The sequence below is a fragment of the Apostichopus japonicus genome, chromosome 22 (assembly GCF_037975245.1).
Source record: "Apostichopus japonicus isolate 1M-3 chromosome 22, ASM3797524v1, whole genome shotgun sequence".
NCBI classification, from domain to species: Eukaryota; Metazoa; Echinodermata; class Holothuroidea; order Aspidochirotida; family Stichopodidae; genus Apostichopus; species Apostichopus japonicus.
The window spans coordinates 25,447,743-25,472,424 of NC_092582.1; the positions used below are offsets into that span (position 1 = coordinate 25,447,743).

General features: G+C 37.7%; 1 protein-coding gene and 2 long non-coding RNA genes across 5 annotated transcripts in view; 1 reads left to right on the plus strand and 2 right to left on the minus strand.

The window, feature by feature from the left end:
• LOC139963941 (uncharacterized) overlaps positions 1 to 24,682 on the minus strand; it is a 75,409-nt gene that overhangs the window by 48,251 nt on the left and 2,476 nt on the right. The window lies entirely within an intron of this gene.
• Positions 4,658 to 13,051, plus strand: LOC139963943 (uncharacterized). 2 transcript variants are annotated; one of them, XR_011791800.1, is made up of 4 exons: positions 4,658 to 5,279; positions 8,442 to 8,694; positions 9,270 to 9,459; positions 10,199 to 13,051. It is a non-coding gene; the product is annotated as an uncharacterized lncRNA (long non-coding RNA). The 2 variants fall into 2 exon arrangements; XR_011791799.1 differs by lacking the exon at positions 4,658 to 5,279 and having other exon boundaries at positions 5,629 to 8,694.
• On the minus strand, positions 16,109 to 22,426 carry LOC139964156 (uncharacterized). Its single transcript, XR_011791853.1, has 3 exons — positions 21,833 to 22,426; positions 19,953 to 20,167; positions 16,109 to 19,237 (listed from the first exon to the last, which is right to left on the minus strand). It is a non-coding gene; the product is annotated as an uncharacterized lncRNA (long non-coding RNA).

The following is a 24,682-nucleotide window of genomic DNA, read 5'->3' on the forward strand; positions in this document are numbered from 1 at the left end:
TAATATAAATAGTTATCCCCCTTTGTTCCATATTGGGACAGTTTTCTGAGTGTGATTTCCCTTTTTTCTTTAATTATATATATATATATAATAATAATAAATGCATTTATATAGCGCTAATTTTGTACAAAACATTCAAAAGCGCTTAACAAGTAAAAAGCCAACCAGTCGGGTCAATCAGAATAAGCAAGCTTAAACAGATATGTTTTTAACTTTATCTTGAAAGCATCTAGGGTCAAGGAGTCGATACGCATCAATTCCACCGGAAGTGAATTCCACAACCGAGGTCCTTTGTAGGCAAAAGCCCTATTGCCTAATGTATTATGATTGATACAAGGAACATGCAGTGTGATTCGAGAATGTGAGCGCAAAGAGTAACAACTAGACTTCACCGAGATCATATCACATAAATACTTAGGTGCAAGACCTTTTAAACATTTAAATACTTGCAAGATTAGTTTAAATTCAATGCGTTGCTGTACAGGTAACCAATGAAGAGATTGTAAAGTAAAAGTACTATGACAAAATTTAGGAAGAGCGTAAATCAAACGAGCCGCTCCATTAAGTACCATTTGAACTCTACGAAGCTTATAATCAGGTAAACCAATCAAGAGTGCATTACAGTAGTCGATGTGACTAATTACAAAAGCATTAATAAGAGTTTTAGTACAGTCCTCATCCAGGAATTTTCTGATCTGACGAATATTATAGAGTCCATGGTATGCCCTTGAGCAAACTTTTCCAATATGAATGTCCATTGACATGTTGCTGTCAAGATAAACCCCAAGATTTTTTGCACTATCACATGGCTTAATATCCACGTTACCTACTTTTATCAACTGAACCCGAGTCTTAGCAACTTGTTGGCGAGTCCCAATTAAAAGAAACTCAGTCTTAGAATCATTGATCATTAGCCTATTGCTGATCATCCAATGTCTTATTTCGAATATAAGTGATTGCATTGCCAGAACAGCCCGTTCTTCAGATAACAGAGAACCAGCATTGAAAGATAAATATAATTGTGTATCATCAGCATAACTATGTGCGTTAGGAAGGTGTTTAGAGACAATGGTAAACAACTGAGAAACATAACAAAGAAAAAGAACAGGACCGAGACAGCTGCCCTGTGGTACACCACAATTCAAAGAGAAATCTTTCGATGAGATATTTTCTATAGATACATGCTGTTTTCTGAAAGACAGATAATTACCAATCCATTTTTGTGCATTATTAACAATACCAAATTGGGTACGCAATATGTTTATAAGAATATCATGGTTAACAGTATCGAACGCTGCACTCAAATCCAACAGGATTAAAAGAGTGCATTGTTGTTGGTCCATGTTCATCAATATATCACTATGAATTTTCATAAGTGCAGTTTCTGTAGAGTGATTTTGCCTGTACGCAGATTGGCAATCAGGAAAAGGAGCATGTGATGAACAATGTGAGACAATCTCATTAACTACAGCACGTTCAACTAACTTAGAAACATAACTCAAATTACTTATTGGTCTATAATTAGAATAGATAGGGTCCAAACCTGCTTTCTTTAACAATGGAGTAACGGTAGCAATCTTCCATTTGTCAGGAACATTACCATTTTTAAGTGAAAGATTTATCATGGTAGTCAATACAGGCAAAAGGGGGTCAAGACACTTTCTAAGTAACCAAGTGGGTATTGGGTCAAGATTGCAGGTAGCCGTATTAGAGGATTTGATAATTGTGCGAACTTCATCGTTAGAAAGTGGCTTGAACCCAGTCAACTTCGATTGGAAATGCTGTTGAACATAAGGTTCAAAAGGACCAGTAGCAATAGAATCAATGTTAGCATTAATTTTATCAATTTTAGATATAAAAAATTGTCCGAAGTCATTAACAAGTTCCACAGTGTTCTGGTGTGGCGGATAAGTAACAACTTGCTTTTTATTACACAATGACTTTACAACAGTGAACAGTTTCCTGGTGTCGCCTTCACAGTCCCGGATGGTTGATGTATAAAAGGACTTTTTAGCATAGTCCAGATGGAATGAATACTCATTCCGCAAAGAGCGATGGACCCGTCTGTGAGTTTCAAGACCAGATTTGCGGAAAACTCTCTCAGCCTTTCGACAAGCGGAACGTAAAATTTTCAAATGATCGGAGAACCAAGGTACTGTTGGCCTAACGGTAATTACTCTGGTCAGAACTGGTGCGTGGATATCAAGGACAGATGTTAAAGTACGATCATAGCATTCAATTAAACTCTCTAAGTCAAGCCATTCAGTTGTGCATAATGAGGATTGCAAAATATCTGTACAAAATTGATCAATATGAATACTTCGATATTTCCGGTATTTGATTTCTTTGGTTGAATGTTTGGTAATAGGAAGGTCAAGATAACATCTAATTGACCAATGATCAGACACTTTTAAAGCAGCTTGTGGAGATGATAACACGATATCGTTAGTGGATCGTGTGATGATTAAATCAAGCGTGTGTCCGGAGTCGTGAGTTGGAATGGAGACATGTTGCTGGAGACTAAACGTATTCATAATATCAGTAAATTTAGTCGCATCAGTACTAGTGTGATTATCCACATGAATATTAAAGTCGCCAATAAGAATAAGTTTTTCAGGACAAAGCACACAGTTTTCAAGGAGGTCACTGAATTCTCGGAAAAAAGTTGAAATGGTGACCGGGTGGGCTTCTGAATATGGAGGACGGTAGATTATTATTAAACGAACTCTGAGATTGTCAATAGCAACCAGCCATTCAGAATATTCAAAAGATGCCTTTTCATCAGAATGCAAGAGGTTGGTCTTAATTGAGGCTCGAACAATTAAACCAGTCCCACCACCAATTCTATCCTGCGGTCGAGGAACTCCAAGGTAATAATAACCCTCAGGCGCTAAGGCAGCTTCGGAGACAGTATCACTTGACTTAAGCCAAGTTTCAGTTAAACAGCATAAGTCAGTGCCAGAATGAATTATATGATCAACGATTAAAGAAGTTTTATTTCGAGCTGAGCGAACATTAGCAGTCTCCAATATAAATTTCCTTTGTGATTGCCGACAAGTCTTAGTATTGCCGTCCTGGAAACTAATGTCTAGTTTAAACGAGCAATCAGTCGTTTAACTTTGTTCTGCGCATCGACGTACTGAGGACAGGTTATAGATGATGCCATGTGATTCGCGCGAGTTCCAGAGTTGCCACGTTTGCAATTAATGCAAGAATGTTTATCTGTCTCGTCAAAGGAGATTTTGCATAGCCTGGTTTCGTGGTCATTTGCACAGATGGCACAAGAAGGGGTGGTTTTGTTAGAGCATTCTTTATGATAGTGCCCAAACAGTTGACATATGCTACATCGCTTGACATGGAATCTATCATAAATTTTGCAGGAGTTCATACCCAAGATGATACGATCACCATGTTTTTTCATGAAGTCACGAAGTGATGGGGACACATTGAATATGGCTTGAAAGACGGTTTCATCATTTCTCAACGGCTTTGAAACAAGATGAGTAATATGATCTCCAAGAGTATTGATTTCAAAATATTCTTCCAACCAACGATTTTGTTGAAGTAGAACAGGCAAAGGGTCATCAGCAAAGGACGCAGAAAACCCGACAACTGCAATCGTTGGCAGCATGGTACCAGCTTTTTTAATTGTTCCAATTTTGGGCAGGTTGTTAGTGATGGCAGTAGATAGTTTGTCACGTGATGAAGCTGAGTCACACACAATAATGGTTTCGCCTGATTTGTTTTTGAAAGATTTGCTAATTTGGACATTGCTGTCAACAATAGTTTTCTCAAGTGTGGTGGTGTCAATAGGAGATTTTGGAATAACCAGTGCGGATTTGCTTACACGAGCCTTCCTTATTTCGACCATTTTCTCCTCATTTGACCAACACTCGCCAATGACAGGGGCAGTCGGAACGCTAGCATGATTAGATCCTTTGGCTTGTTCAGCTGATTGCTGAGATTGGCCTTTAGATTCGATGAGATTCTTAATTTCATTCAGGTTGAGCTCCAGGCGATCGACTTTCTTTTCTATATCGCACATTCGCGATTGATCAGGGGAGTTGACACTAACCTCTTTGTTTGATTTACAAGAGTTACAGATGTAGAAAAAATTTGGGTAGAGTTTAGATGCATTGTCCAGCATATTATACAATGATGATGTGCATAGCTTCTTCTTGTCTCCACAATCAAATGCATGCACTGATGATTGGCAAAGAAAACAACACAATAGGTTTGCCTGCATGCAGTTGCACACTGTGCACTCGGCAATGGAGGTAGACATAGTTAACGTGTGCACCACACACAGAAATAAGTTTCGCAGAACTGATGTAAGTATCCAAGACAACTTAGGCTTGACAGCCCAGAGGCAAAAGGGTTTCAAGTCGCCGTAAATTGGGCGAAAACAATGTCAAATTGGTTCAAAGAATACTCACAAGTGGCATATGAATATAATAAAGTCCAACATCCGTGAAATATAAACTCCAATACGTAATTTAAATGAAATAACACAGCCGTTTCGGAGTAGATCAAATAACGATGTTCACAATACATATATATATATATATATATATATATATATATATATATATATATATATATATATATATATATATATACATTGGTATTTTGGTTTACTTCATGGCATGATAGCTGGGACTTAGGTTTACCTCGGGGATATGTTTACCTGACACCAGGTAAACCTAAGTCTAGGGTCTTCTTGTTCAATCAATTTCACTTCCTTTGAGGAATGATTATTTCGAGTTAAGAGATTACCTCATAAACTTTTCAATTCCGAAGTTACAAAAAAAAAATCGTTCATTTAAAGGGTAAAATTTCCCCTCAAAAGTGGAGGTAATTCTGAAGGGTATATAACAGAATTACGTACATGGTATATATGTTGATCCCAACTTTACACCTCGATTTTGACCAAATGCGGCTATATATAGTTCCGAAACTTACAGGTTCCTCTAATTACACTGAAATCTTCGCGTTTGTACTTTTTCTTCCATTAATTTGGGATATTTAAGAAAATAAGAGTTTCTATTTTAACTGGCAAATTTATACGTAACGAAACAACGCCCCCATCCATAAGCAGTTCTTTCTGTGTTCGGTACAAGGCAGTCGATCGGATCGTATCGTTGCTATCCCAATAGCCTACATTCAACGTTACTTTATGTGGGCCTAGCCAGGTAGTCTACAAAGGAAAGTGCCGCAGGTTACCGTAAACGTTGTCCATTTGAAGTTGGCTTTTGGAAATTTGGTGGAGTATATGCATTGTAAGTAAATTCCTTATAAGTGTTCCGGATATATTAATAACATTTAGAGTAAATATCTTCATGCTGAACACAAATAAAGTAAGGCCATGGTTAGAGTTAGACTAAGAGTAGACAAGCTTAGGCCTAACGTTAGTCCTAAATTAGACCTATCAGTATTACTGGCTATGGCAAACCACAGCTGCCTGCTACTGCCTTTGCTGATACTCGGAATATAAAATGTGATAAATTAACTAAAGTATGTACTTGTAACAGACTGGTCAACCTACACATTTTGCAGCCTGGTGATCTTCCAGATCTTTTAGCTTAATAATTGACGCACCTCCAAATATTACTACTACTATACTAGCCTACTATTACTGTAGCTAGTACTAGCAACGATACAGCAGGCAACCATAACTTTTTGCAGCCAAGCAGAGTTAAATATTTCATGAGTTTGAATCCATTTCAGGTATATGCTGATCAATTTGTGTTTTTGCATGTTTTTGGACATTTGGAAATCGTACTCCCTAAAAATAACCAAAATTACCTCAATATAATACCACTAATCTCTGGGACCTGACCTTTCTGAGGTTAGAGGCTCAGAGCATAGCAAACAGCATCCAAAGATAATGGATGTTTACTTAGGCCTTCACTACAGTAAGCTTATCGACAGATGTGTCAATTTAGGGGTATGAAAGAACTTGCATTCGTGCGATGCAATTATGAACCATTTCACGAAATATAAATCTTTGGGTATGTCTCAATCTCTCTGCCATAAAATAAGGCAGTCAGAAAGTCACAACTCCACAAAAACAGATACACAAGCAAACGGAACACTACCGTAAAAGAAAGGGCCTGATAGATTCCATATTCCATAAACGAGTTACAAAAGTAAAAAATGTGAAAACGTTTGCCGTCTCGGTACAATATTCATCCCCACAATATTCTCTGTACGTGTTAGTGTGCATCACTTAGCCCTGTGCGTACAGTAGTAGTGGTGTGTCATTGGTTCTGATTCGGAGAACTAAGTCACACAGGGCCTCAGTGTAGCTGTGTACAACATTTTTTTGAATCATGAGTTTTTTTCCCCTGCACCTATGGGATGAATCATGGCTGAAGGTAAACAACTGAGTATGCATTTTAGAATAACAAGGCAATCATGGCTAAGTAATTTAGACATTTTGATATTAACGTTATGATGGGGGTAGTGTTAATAGTGCTGAAGTAATAGCTTGATCAAAAGTATTCCAAAAAGTCCCACAATGCCATCACAGGGTGAACTACAGTCACTTGAGCACTTAGGGGTTTTTGCGAAGAGAGCAAATTCCTTGTCCAAAATTGCTAGGTTTGATCCAGTTTTATGGAGTCCCATAACAAACAAACACAGTCTGTGATATATCAATGGAAAAGTGTAAAGATTCAATGTAACATATTTGAAAGGATTAGAGTATATACAGTATGTTGAAAAACCACCAGCCATGCATTTTAAGGAAATACACAGTACCTCATTGAACCTTGCATTGTGTTCACACTAATGAGTTATGAAATTTTTATCAGTGTCTTCATCATTAAAAGCTACTAATTAGGTTAATCAATGGTCTCACATATTAGTGCAATCACAGAGGCTAAATTTCAATCAGGTTAAAATGCCAAGGGAATCCAGAACTACTTCATAAAAAAAACAAATTCATGGCTCCTAAAAAATCATTCATGATAAAAACCAGCATACATACAGTATGTGCAACTAAAGTAGTTTCATATTGGGTATCATGTCCAAATAAAAGCTCTTGATTATATTCAGTTTTCATACTTTTAAAAATGACCATCTGTGTGTAGTAATTTGGTGTTAGTAAGTAACATGAAAATGCACAAGACTAATGTTCAACAGGCACTAGATAGTTCTCATGTCCGTGGCACAAACCAGGGAGTTGTTCCATTACAACTCCCTGCACGAACAGGCTATTATGATCAGAGTTATTATGGAACAGTAACAACTCCCTTGTATGATGTTAGCACTGTACTGTGTGACAAAATACTTAAATGCATACATGTGGTAACATGTTGCTATGATCCGATACTAGCTGGTTGGGTGTATAAATAAATCACCATTATGCAAACTGCACTGCACATGGTTTCCATTATGTAATAAGTTTTATTTTATGAATTTGCCAATCTGACATATATGCTACTGTATATGTGTAGGCTGCATGTACAACTTATTGTATCTTAATAATATACAGCAAAAAACTATTGAGAACTGTGATAAACAACATTTTCAAAGTGACAGTTGGGGATCTAAAAAGACCACTGAAAGCCTTCTGTAGCGATATAGCATGATACTAAACATTATATATCACTGCAAGCTAATGTACCCTGGCTTGAGATGTATGGTTTAAATAAGGTTTTCAAAAAAGTTTGCCCAGTTGACCTAACCACTGGCCTAGACATACCAATAAATAGATCTATCTATGCTTCAAATTGAGTTTTCACAATTTGACCAGTTTTACCTAAATTACCTTTGACCTTCACCAAAAACAGTAGGCTTCTTGTACTTGTGATGCATCTATGTACATACTGTACCAACTATGAGATCTGTCCAATAAAGCTTACTGTCATGAGAAACTGTGTTTACAAGCTAGGATCACAAACACAGTACTCCCACCAATGCACACGCACACATACTGTATGCCATTGTGAGTGGAAAGTTTCAACATCGTTGAAACCACACATTAAAAATGAACTCAGTCATAATGCCAAAGTCTGTGTACACGAGTAGTCCTGAGCTTAAACCCCAAATGATACGTTGAGGGACTAAATGTACCGGTATACATAGTCTATGGTGCATGCAATTTTTAAGTAAATGAACTGCATGCGGGATGAGGCATTGAACCATGCATGAATACTCAGTCAATCTCTTGAAGTGATTGCATGCTAAATTCCTGGGTACAACTTACATACCAAGTGATAGGTCAATATTCAAACTTAGTAGTGTGGCATTTTTCTCAATTGTTGCATATGCGGTTTCCATGAAAAAAGTGATAGCTAAATTAACTAAACTGACATGAATATTGGACAACATGTACACTAAGTATTGACATCAAATAGGGAACTGCACTGTCAAGACTTCCACTTGCAATTTATGAAACAATTATCTGGACTTATTTATGTTCATTCTCTTGTCAGAAAAGATGGCTTAAATTTGGCACAATTTGAGGAATGCATGAGTGCAGAATGAGAACACCACAGCAGATATGCTCCACTTTATTGCAAGAAGTACAGGGCTGCAATTTCAAGGTCGACACAGGATATCAAAGTACTGTAACTTTGAGCTGCTGGTTCATGCTGACCATGGGATGCAGCGAGAAATGGCTTATATGGAAATAAGGAGCTCCCACAAGCATATATTGCAAACATCCCCAGTTGTCTTTAATATTCAGTAAGTACAGTATTGACTGTGAGATATATTTTAAATCCCTATGACCTAAAGTTAGTTTTCTAAAGTCTTCCCTTTAATATCCTCTAAGTCTGATCAACACACACTATACATAATATAAATTTTCTGTACTAAGTTTCAACACGAACAAAGATGATGAAAATTTGCTGTTTATTTTCAAAAACGGTAAACGATCTAAGGCAACGGCTAACAAAGTAATGTAAGAAAGACTTTCCACTTCCCACCAAGTCCACTGCCAAACCTTTTGTTTTACTTTGCTACTTCCACCATCATAGAATGTTATCAGAATTGAAATGACTTTATGTGTAGTCTTTGAAAACCAAATGTACTGTAAATCTGCCATCTGACAGGCTGGAATGAATTGTAGGTAGGATTGTGAAGCAAACACTTGAGGTGTTAACACACCATCACATTTTAACCTTGATTATGATGTGTTTATTTGTACCTTTTGCAACAATGTCAATATCAAAATGTGAGGCTTTTAAAAAATATTTACATGGAATGTACTTCAGTGAAACTTTGACATATGATTGAAATGTTGTTTTGGTTTGTTGTAGGTTAACAAGACCTGGTGGAATTTCTCCACAAGAGAAGGAAGTACTGTCATCAATAAAATCTGCAGACTGAAGAATATTTTTACTGAAGATCAAAATTTTCAATGAAAGGAAAGGCTTTCGATTAAAATTGGACAAACAACTTCTGTAGATACAATGGGGACTAGATTTATATGTCATTGCTTGGAGCCAGGTACGGTGCATTCTATGAGTTTTAATTTTTCTTTTTAGTTTCTGGACAGGTATATGACATGCATACAAATTAAAATTTGTTAATGAATTTTCTTCCTTCACAGCATCATAAAATTCATTATTAATAATCCATTTATACAAATTCTTATGTTGCTGTATTTGAGAATAATTTTCGTTAGTAAAACAAAGATTTTAATCATATTCATTGCATTAACTATTATTCATGTAACTCCCTTACTTCACTGTATGAAATAAAACATTGTTTCACCAATGCATTATTCCAGTTGTTATACTGCTGGGAGGGGAGACACCAAGGTCTTTTAATACTTCAGTTACCCTATTAATGCTAACTAGATGCTCAATAATGCTTCCCACAATGGGGATGTTGGGTCTAGCAAACCTTAAGTCTAGTGGACCCTCAATGTAATGGGCATCCTCCCCCCCCCCCCTCACATGTTGGTACTGCATGTGGTATACTTTTGTTAGTGAAACTAAGAGTTTCATCCTAGTCATTACATTGAGGGATGCTCTTTATATAACTCCCTTACTTCACTGCAGCATATTGGTAATCAACTATTCTAGCTGTAATGTTGCTAGTACTGTATTTGAGAATCCTTTTGTTAGTGAAACAAAGAGTTTAATGCTATCCATTACATTTAGGAGTACTCTCTAAGTCTCTACCTTCACAACATCATATCATAAATTATTAACAATCCATTATCTCTTTATATTTACTGCAGAGCTGTAGTCGAGTCCAATTAGCCAGAGTCCGATCCAAGTCCGAGTCCATCTGGTCTGAGCCAAATCCAAGACCCCTCAAGTCCGAGCCGACTCCAGATACCAAAGATCACTTTTGGTAAAAATTCTTGAACTGTTATGATAATTATGCACCCAGGAGGAAATTTACCTCATGCTATAATTTTTTTTCGGACCAAATAAGTGGCAGCAAGCTTTTCCTGGTTCATAAATGTTCAGCCCGGGCGCTCAACTTTCAAACCATGCAGGGAGAGGCAAAATCATATTCAAACCACGACCACCGCCAGGTTAAAACGTGTTTGTGAGAACCCTGCTCTACTAAAAGTGATATTCTAGTTACATTTAGGATTGCTCATTAAGACTTTCAAATCATCATCATTGTCGTGGTTGCTACTTTTTCTGATGTCATCATCATTTGTGAATTATTGTTATTGTTGCCATGTTACATTGCCAGTATCAATTTTGCTTATTGTTCTCTCAAAATTGCAGAGTAGAAGGAAGAAATGTTAGCTAATATTTATTATACCATATGTTCTTGGTCTCTAAATTGTTTACGCTGAGGTCAGTATGAACAAAGTGTTTATAATAGTTTTTCTTTCTGTTAAAGTATTTTCTGAATCATTTCATTAATTTTATATTTATACTGGAATTTTCAGTAGGTGTTGGCTTCATTGAGGGTCAAAGGCTACTCAAGGTCAGTAGAGTAACATAGAGCATCTAACTCAACAAGGAAAAGTTGGTAGTCATATGTAGTGCATATAGGTTTCTGACATTGAGTACTAGTCTATAAATTTGTACAGTATAGCAGAAGCCCATGTGAGATAACTAGATATCTGAAACTGAAAGCCCTGTTAACATGATAGTTCAATATTGGAATGATGAATGGAAGTTTGTATGCAGGTGTATCATGTGCCGAGTTCACGCTAATGCTTTTAGCCAAGTCAAAGGTTAATTGAGGCCAATATAGGTAAAATCTGAAAACCGTCATGATCCCATACTATCTAGTATCTGACTAGTAGCTGCTTTAATAGCTGAATCTTAGGGCAATTAATATATTTATCAGAACAAGTAATGTACCTCAAAAGACTTCTTAAGCTCTTTTGAGCCCCATTCAATATTGCAGTGTATTAACTTCATCATTCTTTAACAAATTTACTCCAAATTGCTAGCTTTATGTTCTGGCAATGAACCTTTGTCATATCATGTTGCATGAGTGCTGTAACTGGTTTACAAGCTTGCAAAAGTCTTAAAAGGAGGATAGGGTGTTGGGATAAATAGTTCAAAATAATATTAACAAAATTGTACCATATTTTGCTTTTTTTTCCCCCACATGTTGCTACTGCTTGAATAAGACTAGTTGATAGGACTTTTTGTGAGCTCCACCTTTGACAACAAGGTACAGTAGACTTCAACTGCATCTTGTTGGCAACATCCTAGGAAAGTTTCAATAAACACAGATGTTTCTATAAAATGAGGAATCTGATGAACATTCCAATACTGCGAGTCTTTATTGGACATTTCAGCAGGAGGCAATAACCAATTCTGCCATCATTACATACTGTAGGTCCTTCATAAAATGCCACTTAAAGAACTGTATTACTTTCTTGGGAAGGTGAATTTTATTGTCAAATACAACTTCTTTCAAATATTTAGTTTCCCAACCTGTCCAACTCCCCCCCCCACCCCCACCCCTCCCTTTATCCCGAGTAGTTTACAGAAACTGGGACAGAACATTTTTTGTGGGAAACAAGGTTAAATAATGTTGTTTGAGGTATTGAGCATTTATCTATATGTCCCTTTCGAATCTAGATAGGAGGAAGTAGCAAACAATGCAAGGAAAACATGAAGTTCAAATGGATGCTTTAATTGCTTTTACCCAAAACATTGCTATATTCATTGATAAATATAATCCACTTAAAATTCAGTACCGTTACACAACATGCAAAAGAGATATGATATTGATGTACTTTCTGAATTTAGACCATTGCAGGTGAACAAGTTTAACATTGGTTTTTAATTTGACTGTATGTAGAAAACACCGGTTACATAATGAACCTCAGATACAATGTCGTGTAAATACATATTACTGCTAGGAGCTGTTTAACAAACAGTAAAAGAAAAATTTATTACTTGAATATCAAGAGATTCGCAGAACTCTACTCCTTCAACAATATTTACAGTGGTTCAGACTTCAAGGCAGTGCAAGGGCAACAACTGCCTATCTCTTTAAGAAATTTCCAAATGCTTTCATTTCTTGCATTTGCATATGTTCAAAAGAAAAATGACAAATTAAAAGATGTGTTTTCAACATGTTATTACATCTCTCCCCTCCCCCCCCCCCTCTCCCCATTTAAAAAGTATTGCATGTACAGCAGTAACCCTTTTTGTACATGTGCAATATATGGGGCAGAGCCTTATTCATGACTTGACCAAGCCCTTTATCTATTTGAATAGCACAAGTTATGTCAGTAGTATTCACATCAATGCCTCATAGAAAATGTGTCTCATGGTAAATTTTCTAGCTGATAGCATGAATGTGAATGAGCTGAAGTTGTAGAAGTTGCTCTGTTTATATATTTCTGAAAGTAACATAAAATTTCATATTGATTTTTAATGAAAATATTTGCATTTATCAGTAATAAACAGAAAGAAGACATAATGATTTCTGCTATAGTGTCTTATCTCTGCCTCTTATGTTAAAATTGTGTTCATTGGTTGATCCTTGTACTTCGAACATATTGCTCCCTAACTCAGCAAACCCATATTCGATCTGAAGATGCTAATTCAGACAGCTTACTGTTATGACTTGCCTGGTGAGAAATAGGGTTTTCCTTTGATGCAAAATTCCAGTTATCGCTATTGTTGACAAACATGACTAGCTTTGGTTGAAGTATGAATTTCATTCATTATTCTTAACTTTCGCTGTAGGTTAGGGTAACATAGATGTACAGGTTTGGGAGATTGTTTAACCCATCTCCCTGTCGTCTAATATGAGATTGATGTGGCACCTCATTGCCAACTGTTTAAATTTGAATATACCTACTGAATGTTCTAGCAAGTTCTCGACCAATATTGATGAATTTGCATCTGGATGAGTTTGCACTGTATGAATTTGAATCATCAAAGTATGTAAGGAGCCATTTCTTTAAACCTTGCAAGACTGGTCTATAGAGTTTCAGCTAATTTAATACAAAGCCTTGTAGAACCTGGAATGTGTTTTCTAGAGATGGATATACAACGAATAAAGCTAAGAATTTAAGCCGATCGATGAAGAATTCAAATACTGTGTAATCCTATCCTACTTCAAAGGTGTACGTGGTCGAAAGGTTTCCTAAATAACTGGTCCTTTCAGATCTGCAACTTCATCTTGAGAACTTCTTTTTGGTCACACAGTAGCTTGAAACAATTGAAAGTTGGAGACAGTACTTTGAAGATATGTGCTTCGGCACCATGTACCCAGTGGCGTAGCCACGGGGGGGGGGGGGGGGGGGCTACTACTCTGGTAGTAACAAGAGGCCCTCCCAGGAATTTGTCAAGCCCCCCCCCAAGCGCCCACCCCTCCACTGGAACAATCCTGGCTACGTCACTGCATGTACCACAGGTTTATCTGATATCAAAGTGAAAGCGGCTTTCCACAAGAGTAAAGAAAGCATATCTACATTTTTGTGTAACTTACACAACTCAATCCCCACGCAAACAAGACTACCTACGTATAGTTTTCATAGAGGATTCCAATAATTCCTGCAATTTCCTACCAATAACATATGGAAAGTCACTCCTGTTATCGTGGCAGAGCTAGGGGTATTGGTAAGAGGGGGTGAGAATGGTCTGTATGGGCGCTTTCGACTTTATCTAAGCGGAGCGCCACCACAGGTTGGTGCAGAGCGTACAGAAATCTTTTGAGTAAAGATACTCCCTATATTGCCGGAAATGACCCTTTCCGGGCCTTGCTAATTTGCAGATAAACGAAGAATAAATAGGTGTCATCGCCAACAAAATGTGACAAATGTCACATGATAGGTAGATGAGAGCGCCATAAAAAAGTCAATAATCGCGAATAAGTAAAAAAGTGATAAGTAGCTGAAAAGGGCGCCAGCAGCCCATTTGAGTGCGTTAGGGGGGTGGGGGCATCCGCCCCCTAACTGTATTGACGCTCCGCCACTGTTGGGAGCTCAGTGTAGGAAGGGAAGGGGGAGAGGGGCGGTATTTTTTAACGGTTTGGGTGAGCGTCTGCAATGATTCGTAATGACATGTTATCGCAAGCGTTCAACATGCTCAAATAAAAAGAATGAATGAGGAGGAATTCATATCACTTTTCAATCATTTTTTTGAAACAAATTGAGCGAATTGATCGCTAGTAATCTTGAAATTGGTTTTATCACGGTCATTGTCATGTTTCTCATATGTACCTTTCTCATATAAAAGAATTCTGTACGTAATGTTATCAGAAATATTTTTAAAATGACACCAAAGAGACTAAAAATTCTTTTCGAATTTGTTAATAATATTCTTTTAAGAGACACCGTAGATACGTTGCTCGGTTGGGTTTACTGCAATAGTGGCAAATGGAGACCAATATCCGCACTTAGTGGACCTAATGTTATAGTCGTGCATTGACCTTGAACAGAGGGGCCTACCGTGAAAACGTACGGAAAATTCATCCTTTTATATCTCAGCGAGACAATTCCACTGGATACAATAATACGACTCAAAAGTCCTTAGATGTGGTCATCATAACAATCACAATAAAAGATATACATGAAAAGCAGATTAAAGATATGATGGAAACTCAAATGTGGACCCAAAAACGATGTCCCTACGGATGCCGTTTAGTGACATTTACATCATTTGTGTGTTGTAGGTTCCGTAGCTCTTTTGTGGAAAAACTTTGTAATATGCTTAAAGTTGGTAGTTCATCCATGCTTTAGATTAATGAGAGACATAGATCATCACGTTTTATGAGGAGGGAGGATATTTTTAAAAATCTGGGTAATAGGTACTGTAACTCTTTTCTTGGAGAAAGCTTGGAATATGCGGATAAGGAAGAAAGTTTCGAGTTCCTCCCACGCATTAGATAAATGAGGGACCTAGTTCATCACGCTTTACGAGGATATCTCATATATTAGGTGTAAGAGAAGCGGTGATTGTGAGGAAGGGAAGGGGAGAATGGGGGGGTAAATGATGTTACCAGGGAGACCTAATAATTTGTCCTAAATGAGATTTAAAAAATTCATTAACGTAAGTAAATTTCATTACTGCCTGCTCTCGCTGAGTTCTTTTAACCCTATAGAGCGGAGTGTGTTTTGAGTCCCCCCCCCCCCCCGCCTGATTGTATGGACGCTCCGCCGCTGCCTGTTGTGACATTAGAAACAAATACTGATATGAGATGAGTGCGGTATATACCTACTGACGACTGTTAACAGTATTATAGTGCATGTTCTAGCCAGTGTTACCAGAGTTAGCGTTTTTACACTAGATCTAGCGTTTTTAGTCATTTGTGGGGTTCTAGCGCACGTTTTTTCTAATTTTGGTAATTCTACCGTTTTTTGCCTAAAACTAGTTCAATTTACCAAAAATTGACCACTTTTCAGATTATTTAGACAAAATTCTTACTTGGAGACCCATCCAAATTTATTTTGAGTATTTTTGCCCAATCTTCGGAACTTCCTACCGAAAATTTCCATATTTTTTTCAAATTTTCTGGGTCAGACTATCACTCAAATCAACTATTCAAAATCTATTTTGTGATCGGTGACCATTCATCCTACGAATCTGTGCTAAATTGACTCCAAACAACACGAATGTTAGGGAAACTACCATTTAGCGTTTTCTAGGGTTTTATTTTCGCAAATCTAGCGTTTTTTCGTCAACTGTCGCTGGTAACGCTGGTTCTAGCCTTTTGACATCGTATGAATCTAGCAGACAACGTACAGGTACCGTCTGGTACCATTATCCGTTTTGAGTGCTATTTAGGGGTTCTAGGACAAAATCCCCCCAGACAATATCCCCCTGACCCATACAAAGCTTGCCTGCAACAACCAGGGATGGCCCAGGTGTGACAGTCAAGGCATGGGACATTGCACTGGTTAGGGTACCGTTCAGGGGATTGGTCAGGGTACTAGTGAGGGTACTGGCGAGTGTAACTGTGAGGGCTCCTGTTAGGGTACCCGTCAAGGTACTGGACATGTGACTGGTCAGGGTACCGGTCATCATACTGGTCACTCTACCAGTCAGGGTTCAACTCAGTGTACTGGTTAGGGTACTGGTCAGGATACTGGTCAGGAGACTGGTCCGGAGATCATTGAGGGTAATTGCGAGGCTACCTGTTAGTGTGGCCATGGGATATAGCTCCATGGTGTGACATTTAAGGGACTGGTCAAGGTACTGGTCAAAGTTTATTGCACCAGTACTAGTAAGGGTACATGTCAGAGTACGTGTCAGGGTGCCTTTCAGGATACCAGTTGGGATACCGGTCAAGGTACCGGCCGGGGTAAAGTCCAGGGTACTGGTCAGGGAGGGGTACCGGTGGGGGTAACTGTCAGGCTCACTATTAGGGTACCGGTCAGGTTATGGTCGGAGTACTGGTCCGGGAACCACTGAGAGTACCACTGAGAGTACCAATGGAACTACCGGTGAGAGTACCGGATGACGGTACCAGATGACGGTTCCGGATGACGATACCGGGGACCGGGATGACGCATTTTTGTAAAGAGTTGATGGATTTTTTATAGCTTGTGGAGATTTTGGCTTGGGGGGATTTTGTCCTAGGGGGATTTTGTCTAGGGGGATTTTGTCCAGGGGGATTTTGGCTCTGGGGGATTTTGTCCTAGGGGGACTTTGTCCGGGGGGATTTTGTCCTGTCACCCTATTTAGGTATTAGTATTGGACCCAAAACAGTATTGTTGGCACAAACCAAACGTTAAAGAAAGCTTAAATGTTGTTTGTCTATCTCTAACATCCCTGGTGGAACCATGGAAATATTTGAAAATTGTCAGCACTGCAGCAAGTCCCCCAGACATTTTGATATGTTACCATTATGGTTAACAAATTGGGTAAAGCCTGTTCAGGGAATGATGAAAAGCAGCCCCTCCACTTTTATGTTTTTGACAAAATACTATACACTCAAAGCCAGATTTTTAAAGCAAAAAAAGTATGGCTCAGGAACTAATGGTATATTGGCAGTTTTGAATTAAAATTGACAGTGAATATTACATGAATTGCATCAGAACATAATTTAAGTAATGTATAAATGCATGCGCAGTTGCAACTGTTCACTGTATGTTTAATTTTTTTCACTCCTCAGAGGAATACTGCTACAAACAGTCAAACAACAAACAATTTTCAATTGATCAGGAGTACAACAGAAAGTGTCCCTTTCTGTACACTACTGTACAGTATACTGTGTTGCTGACTCAAAACATAAACAGAGATATAGGCAGTGAATGTGATTGCTTAAAATTCATCAAAAATTGTTGACGATTTGTTTTTTAAACTTCTACCCAGAAATCTGGCTTATTACCAAACACATACAGTAGTGGAGATTAGCATGATATTAAAAGACGAGACACAATAAAAATTGTACAATCATATTCAAGCAGTTGATTGCATTTTCAATCCCAGTTTATATTTTCCACAAGATTTATTTCACATAAAACAGGATACTTGCACTATTTCATGACCTCAATTTACTGACCTCTGTCATACATGAGAAACATTTTGGGAGCTAACTTATACCTCAAGTATTTATCTAGACTTACCAGTATATGCTGTATCTAATACTGTAACCAATGCAAATTACCACAATATCATGGAGTTTCCATGCTTGGAGGGACAAAGTGATACACAATACCCCTGGATTGCACAATTTCATACAAATATTGTGGTTTTACAGTATGTTTGATTGGGCTGCACTAGGTTTCCATGACATTGGTGCTAGTTGCATGTGCCTTTGCTGTATTCACTCCCCTCAATTTTGAGGGGAAATAATTTAATTTTGTTTCAAGAGTAAACTGGTTCTTAGTGTAATAAAAGACCACAAGCTTTCAGTAATTAAGTCAGGCCTAATATTGTAAACTTTTCCCATAGCATAATCCCTGAACCCCACTTGTAGAATTGTGAAACTGTGGTTCAGAAACAATGCAGTGTACCCCTGGAGATTTTGAGGGATAAAAGTTTGAAAGATTTTTATAATAGTAATCTGCTTAACAAATGCCCTTAGTCCTGCACAAGTATCTGTGTTGTGGTTGTTGAAAATTACTGAACTATGGCTTGCTGATCTTGCTTGGAATACAAAATTAAAACATCTTAAAACATGAGAAATGCATTTAAGAACAGTTAAAGCAAGGTAAGGCAGCAAGATATCCAGTAACCTCAACACTTAAGCATCAGGACCACTTCAGTTGTATAACAAGTTCCATGTTCTTGACAAGCAGCTGCAAATGTTCCCTAATACTTACAAAAACATGTGGTGCCACAATGTCACCAAACTAAAATATTTCAAGAAGTACATTGCAAAAGAATGAGTCCATTCATACAGTTAAATATGTAGAAGACTTCCCATGAAGACTGGTCTGCATTCTCTTGGTTCTGTCTGCTTGAAGCTTATCATATTAATTTCCTCTATCTTTTATATGGTGTAACAGTGTAACATATCCTGGAACTAGTTAGTTTTCTGTTACTGCTCTGCATTTATGTGAAGCAAATACTATATTACTGTGCCAATCCAACAACTATTCCCAGCAACTTCCTAACTCCATTGAAAGATGTGCTGTGTCCCAGAGGATGTACATGAGACGTGTGAATCTACTTTGCGATTTACAGGACATACTTTTGCTTTGCTTGGCATCGGCTTCTATGCAAGCTTTTAATTGATAAGCCCAACAAGGAGCTATACCACTATGTACAGCATGATGAAAAGCTTGGTTGATGATTGAATTCACCCCACTGTAAAATGTGTGATCATCTTGCCTGGCATTTCTAATTAGAGCATATCCTTTGCTGTATCAGCCTGTAGATCTATCCATCTGTTGGTACAAAAAGAAAAGCTTTCTCTTAAAGATATGCTGATTTGGTCCCAATTATTGCACGTGCAATATAGCTTGGAATGTTTTGCGATTACCGAATAGACCTCACACTCTACAAATGAAGAAAACAATGGACTGCTTTACAAAACTAAATCTCCTGTAATTCAGCCAATATTTTAATCATCTCACAACCTTTCATATATAATATTTTCACTGTAAATTTCAATTCGTTTATCCATCCCATTTTGGGCCCATTAATTCTTGATTCATCTTGCCTTGTATACAACATTACACATTTTATTTATGCAGCCATGCATTCAATTGGAGCTGAAACAGCTCCCTACCATAGCAAGTGCTTTTAAAAGTTGCAAGTCATTTAAGCTTTACCAATTGTAAAGATTTCAAAATTTAAATATACATGTACATTTTATGTGGACCTAGCCTGACAATTTGGTGTTGTCCTGCATTGACCTTTAATTAAGAGTGAAAAACCAGAGAGTGGATATAGCTCTAGTGTAGTTAAATACTATGGAGATAGAGGGAAAGATACCACCACATTAACCAGATCATACAAAAGTTTTCATCCCTTCTGATTGTTTCTTTCTTCATTCCATAACTTTGGAATAAATTACCTCAGATGTTACTCGTATTTGAGATAATAGAGTCCTATGGTATCAAGTTTATGCGATGTCAAACCTACAGAATATTAACTTACTTTTTGGTTAATTCAGAAAATATCTTCCATTTTGATGTCAATGGTGCAGTAGGTCACCACATCAGTCTGTCCCAGACGGCATCTGTGCTCTAGCTATGATTGCTACCGTTCCAACATTGACATTTTCACTGCATGGCAGCTACATCGTACAGTGTTATTCCCTTGGATAGTGGGCTGTTGTCATTCATCTTGAGAATGTTGATCATCAAATTTGTCTGAGAAAACATTAACAGTGCCAATCAAATAAATATCAAATGGTCAGAGTGTAAATGTGCATTATTTCAATTTTTATTGTACACTTCTCTCCAATATATTTTGGGCCAATACAGAGCTCAGATCTTTAACACTGAATATTGCACATTTAGTCAACTTGGTATTACTTATGGATCTAAATAGACTTAACAAAATGACTTATATGCAAGGGAGGGGATAGAAGGCTTTATCAAATTTTTGTGTTATATAGATTTTTGGAAGATGTTAACTTTTAATTAGGTGCACTCTGCTTTTGTAACAGTTACATTATGGAACTGTACTGACTCAATAACCTTTTGGACGCATGGCATTGTTATTTTGTACAAATTTTGGCTAGTTATCAATAAGACACAAAAGAAACACAATGTATCACTTGAGAGACTTAGATTAAAGGTACAGTATTCTGCATTGGCCCAAATTTGATGCTGGATTTTCAAGTATTATATCCTTTAACTGTTTTTATTGATACCCTCACTGGGATATTCAGACATCTTACAGTACAGTGGTGTTTAGAATGTCTGAGAATATTTTGGAGAGTAAAGACTTCCAAGAACTTTTTGAAAAGTTCTAGCACTTATAGCATCTCTTATTCAATACAGGCTACTTGTAAGTTGCATTTGCATGGTGACTTCAGTCTCTAATAATCTAGGCATAGCTACTGTACAGTATAATAAATAATTGACGCACCCCCGTAATTGACGCACCTTAAATTATTACTAGCAATGATACAGCAGGCCACCTAAACTTTTTTGCAGTCAAACAGAATTACATACAGTATTTCATGAGTTTGAATCCATTTGAGGTATTTGCTGACCAAATTGTGGTATTTTTTAAGCTTTTAACACCCTCCCCCCCAGTTTTGCACGTTTTTTGGCCATTTGGAAATCTTACACCCTAAAAATACCCAACATTACCTCAATATGATAACACTAGCTTAGTGGCTCAGAGCATAGCAAACAGCATCTAAAGTCAATGGATGTATACTAAGGCCTACACTGCAGTTAGCTTATCGACGAATGGTATGAAAGAACTTGACATGGCAGACATTTTGTGGTCAAATTCTGCTCAATTGTACGGTGCATAAGCACAGAACCTTAAATATTTTGAGATCAGAACATTTCTGAGGAACAACACGTATGAAAAACACATAGTTGAGTAATTTGGATTTTTCCTTGATAGATATCATTGATCAAATCCTTAAGTGCGTCAATTATAAGCCCACCATGCTACAGTATCTGGTCATGATTAGGGCAATGTACAGTAACATTGTCCAGCAAAATCTAAGGCCATATATGATACATACATGCACAGTAGGCTAAGAAGTTAAGCTGACCTACTTGAAATCTAATTTCTCTGGCAGTTGGTATTAATTTGTAGCTCAAACTACAGACCAGTTTACCCTTGACCCAATGCTAAGGTAGTGTTAGGACTTGGACTATGGCCCTAGGCTACAGCCGAACGTACAGTAGGCTAGGCCTTACAAGTTGTAGGCTAGAAGTAGAAGCTAGTCTAGACTATAGTATTGGAATATGGGTATGAACAAATTACGTGAAGCTGTATGCAACAACGTTATAATATCAACGTTATTAATATCACCAAACTTTATTGACTAATCTCATGGACCTTACCTGAAGTTGTTGGTGAGACGTTTTCGTGTTAACGGTACTTTTTTAAGAAAAAGTCAACAAGGAAAGAACCTGGGCACGAAAACCAAACTACCCGGCGAACGACTGACCCGATCTCAAGCCCAGTCCCCTTGCATCGAGAGGGAACAGATACTACACATCATCTTATATTAGCCGAAACTGTTATTGGGTTGCATGCAATGCAGCCTACGGGTATGCTTTAGCGTTAGCCCGGGCGTATACAGTGTACACAGTGTAGAGCGTATACACTGAATACAGGCTACTGCCGCAGTCAAGAAAACTACGGATGCCTGTACGTCAGGTCAACTTATATACCAACTGGGGGATATACTTTGAGAGCAAGACTTAGGTTTACCGTAAGGGTTTGACCAATTGGATTTTTCCTTGCCAAATGACCCAAAAAGTAGGTAGCAACTTATAACGACTGATATGCAGTCCTAGTACCATAAGGTATACTGATGTAAAATTTCAAGTTGATCCAATCATTTCACCTCAGGTAAACCTAAGCACCAACTTGGAGAAGTAAACGTAAATACCAATCCAGTGCTATATATATATATATATATATATATATATATATATATATATATACAGTATATATATATATATATATATATATATATATATATACTGTATATATATATATACAGTATATATACACACACATATATACAGTATATACACATAAACAACATAACATCACACTGATAAGTTCAAACTCAACTGATACAAATAATTAACGAAAAAAGGGAAATCACACTCAGAAAACTGTCCCAATATGGAACAAAGGGGGATAACTATTTATATTAAGCGGAGTTTAGCGGGTTTTATTTTGTTTGTTCGAGGGGGTGAGAAGCTTCATTGCCTGTATGTGATCAGGCCCTGCATTTTCCCCACATTTCAAGAAAACTTCTTTACGCTCGCGGCGCGTAAGATCGTGGACATCGAAGACTCCATAAGGTGCGTTGGTCACTCTCTCGCCAGCTCGCTGCATGTTGGTAGAACCGCCATCTTGGAAACCAGTGGCTTCTTGTCTGAAGCCGAAAACCAGCCAAAACCCAAGGCATCCTGCCTCTTAGAAGGGGGCCATCTCCTCACTTACAACCAGACAGTCGAAATATCGGTTACTCTGGGCAGATTATGACCCGAGAGCAATAAAATTAAAGAAATACTATGGGGTTTACGAGTCGAACCCTGGAACTCTGCAGAGACGCTGTTAGCCATCATTGCAGCGGGTACAGAATTGACAAACACACGTGCAATAGCTATACGGCACAACTAATGCTACATAGTCTATTACGTAATAACACGTAAATATTCATAGGGTGCAAACCACAAAATTTCGCTTTACTACAGTATGTAGGAGTTTCACCAATGGCGTGGGCTGAGCAGAGGCTCCCATGATTGATAGGTTGTGCTACTGTCCCATATTTTGGTATTCTTGGTGTCTTGAAAACCCAAGTAGTGTTTAGTCAGGTCAGACTAATGGTGTTGGGAAGTACAGATTGGTGTCATTCATCTGTTTTATTTGTTTTTTTTATGATTTGCGATTAAGGTAGTTATATAAGTTTCCCCCTAAAGGAGTTCAATAAGCCATTAATATTATCATGTTTCATGATTTATTCATATGTATATATTGTTATTTAGAGTTGTGTAATAAATTGTCAGCCGTAGTTTCAACGCAAGAACACTCTTGCATCCTCATTTATAACTTGTGAGTTCGAAGGGCAGGACCCTAAATCTGGTAATTTCCCCCGCCATACGCAGTTCGCTTCAGGAGGAAGAGAGGAAATGTTGCCATAATAACATCACTAATTTTGCTCAAGTTGACACATGTCAGCATAAAACATCACAAATTATTGACAATGTGTATCTCCACTTATCAAAATATCAGGTTGTGGTTTTAAGCCATATATATGCAAACAATTCACAGCAGTTGTGTTTGACCGGAATATAGGAATATAGTCTTACGTAAATGGTGCAATGAGGCAGATCTCTCCAAAGCGAACACCAAGGCAATTTGTCGCATCAGCAACCCCATTATGTTTTGTATTTGATATGAGTATACTATTCGAACAAGAATGGCTGTTATAAATATCAAGCTCAGGGAAGCAGTATCTGAATCTTCATTTGTCATATAACCCTCGCTCAACATTGTTCTCCACCAAACATGAAACGTCTTAATTTGTTGTGCATATTTACAAGTGATATCAGGTATTTTCAGCAGAACCATTTTACTATCATCCCTCATTTAAAATTTCCCTTAAAGTTTTTCAGTTATAACACAATGTGAAACACAATTTTATTTGCCCCTAGTTTCTCCTTACTATAGTTGAACATGTAAAGTTACAATATGTATACAGCCTTAGCCTATATGTTACAATGGTAAACTTCCTTATTCAGCAACGATTTCTCTAGTACGCAATCACGGGACTCGTGTGAAACTGACGGACGTACAGTATGGGTAGGTATAGCTACAGTGTTAGATCACGTACCTATTTCATATACATACGCTATATGCTTCACGAGATTGTACAGAGCTATACATGCACTAGGGATTTTGGGCACACCAATGCATAGGGTGGCATACTCCTATTAGAGTCTATATCAATTCGCTCGATTGTTCTCCGTCAGGAAAAGTGCCAAAAAGCAGCAGGAGAACATCTTTTGTGACCTGTTATCAAACATGATCTAGTCTTTTGTGGCTTGCATGTTGAAGAGCATGTATGGGTGAGTACATGTAAGTATATGTGGTGAGAAAATTGGGTCAATTGAGGCATTTTAGACCCCTTTAGGCCTCCCAGGAGCAGCGTAGGAAATTTGTTTACCACT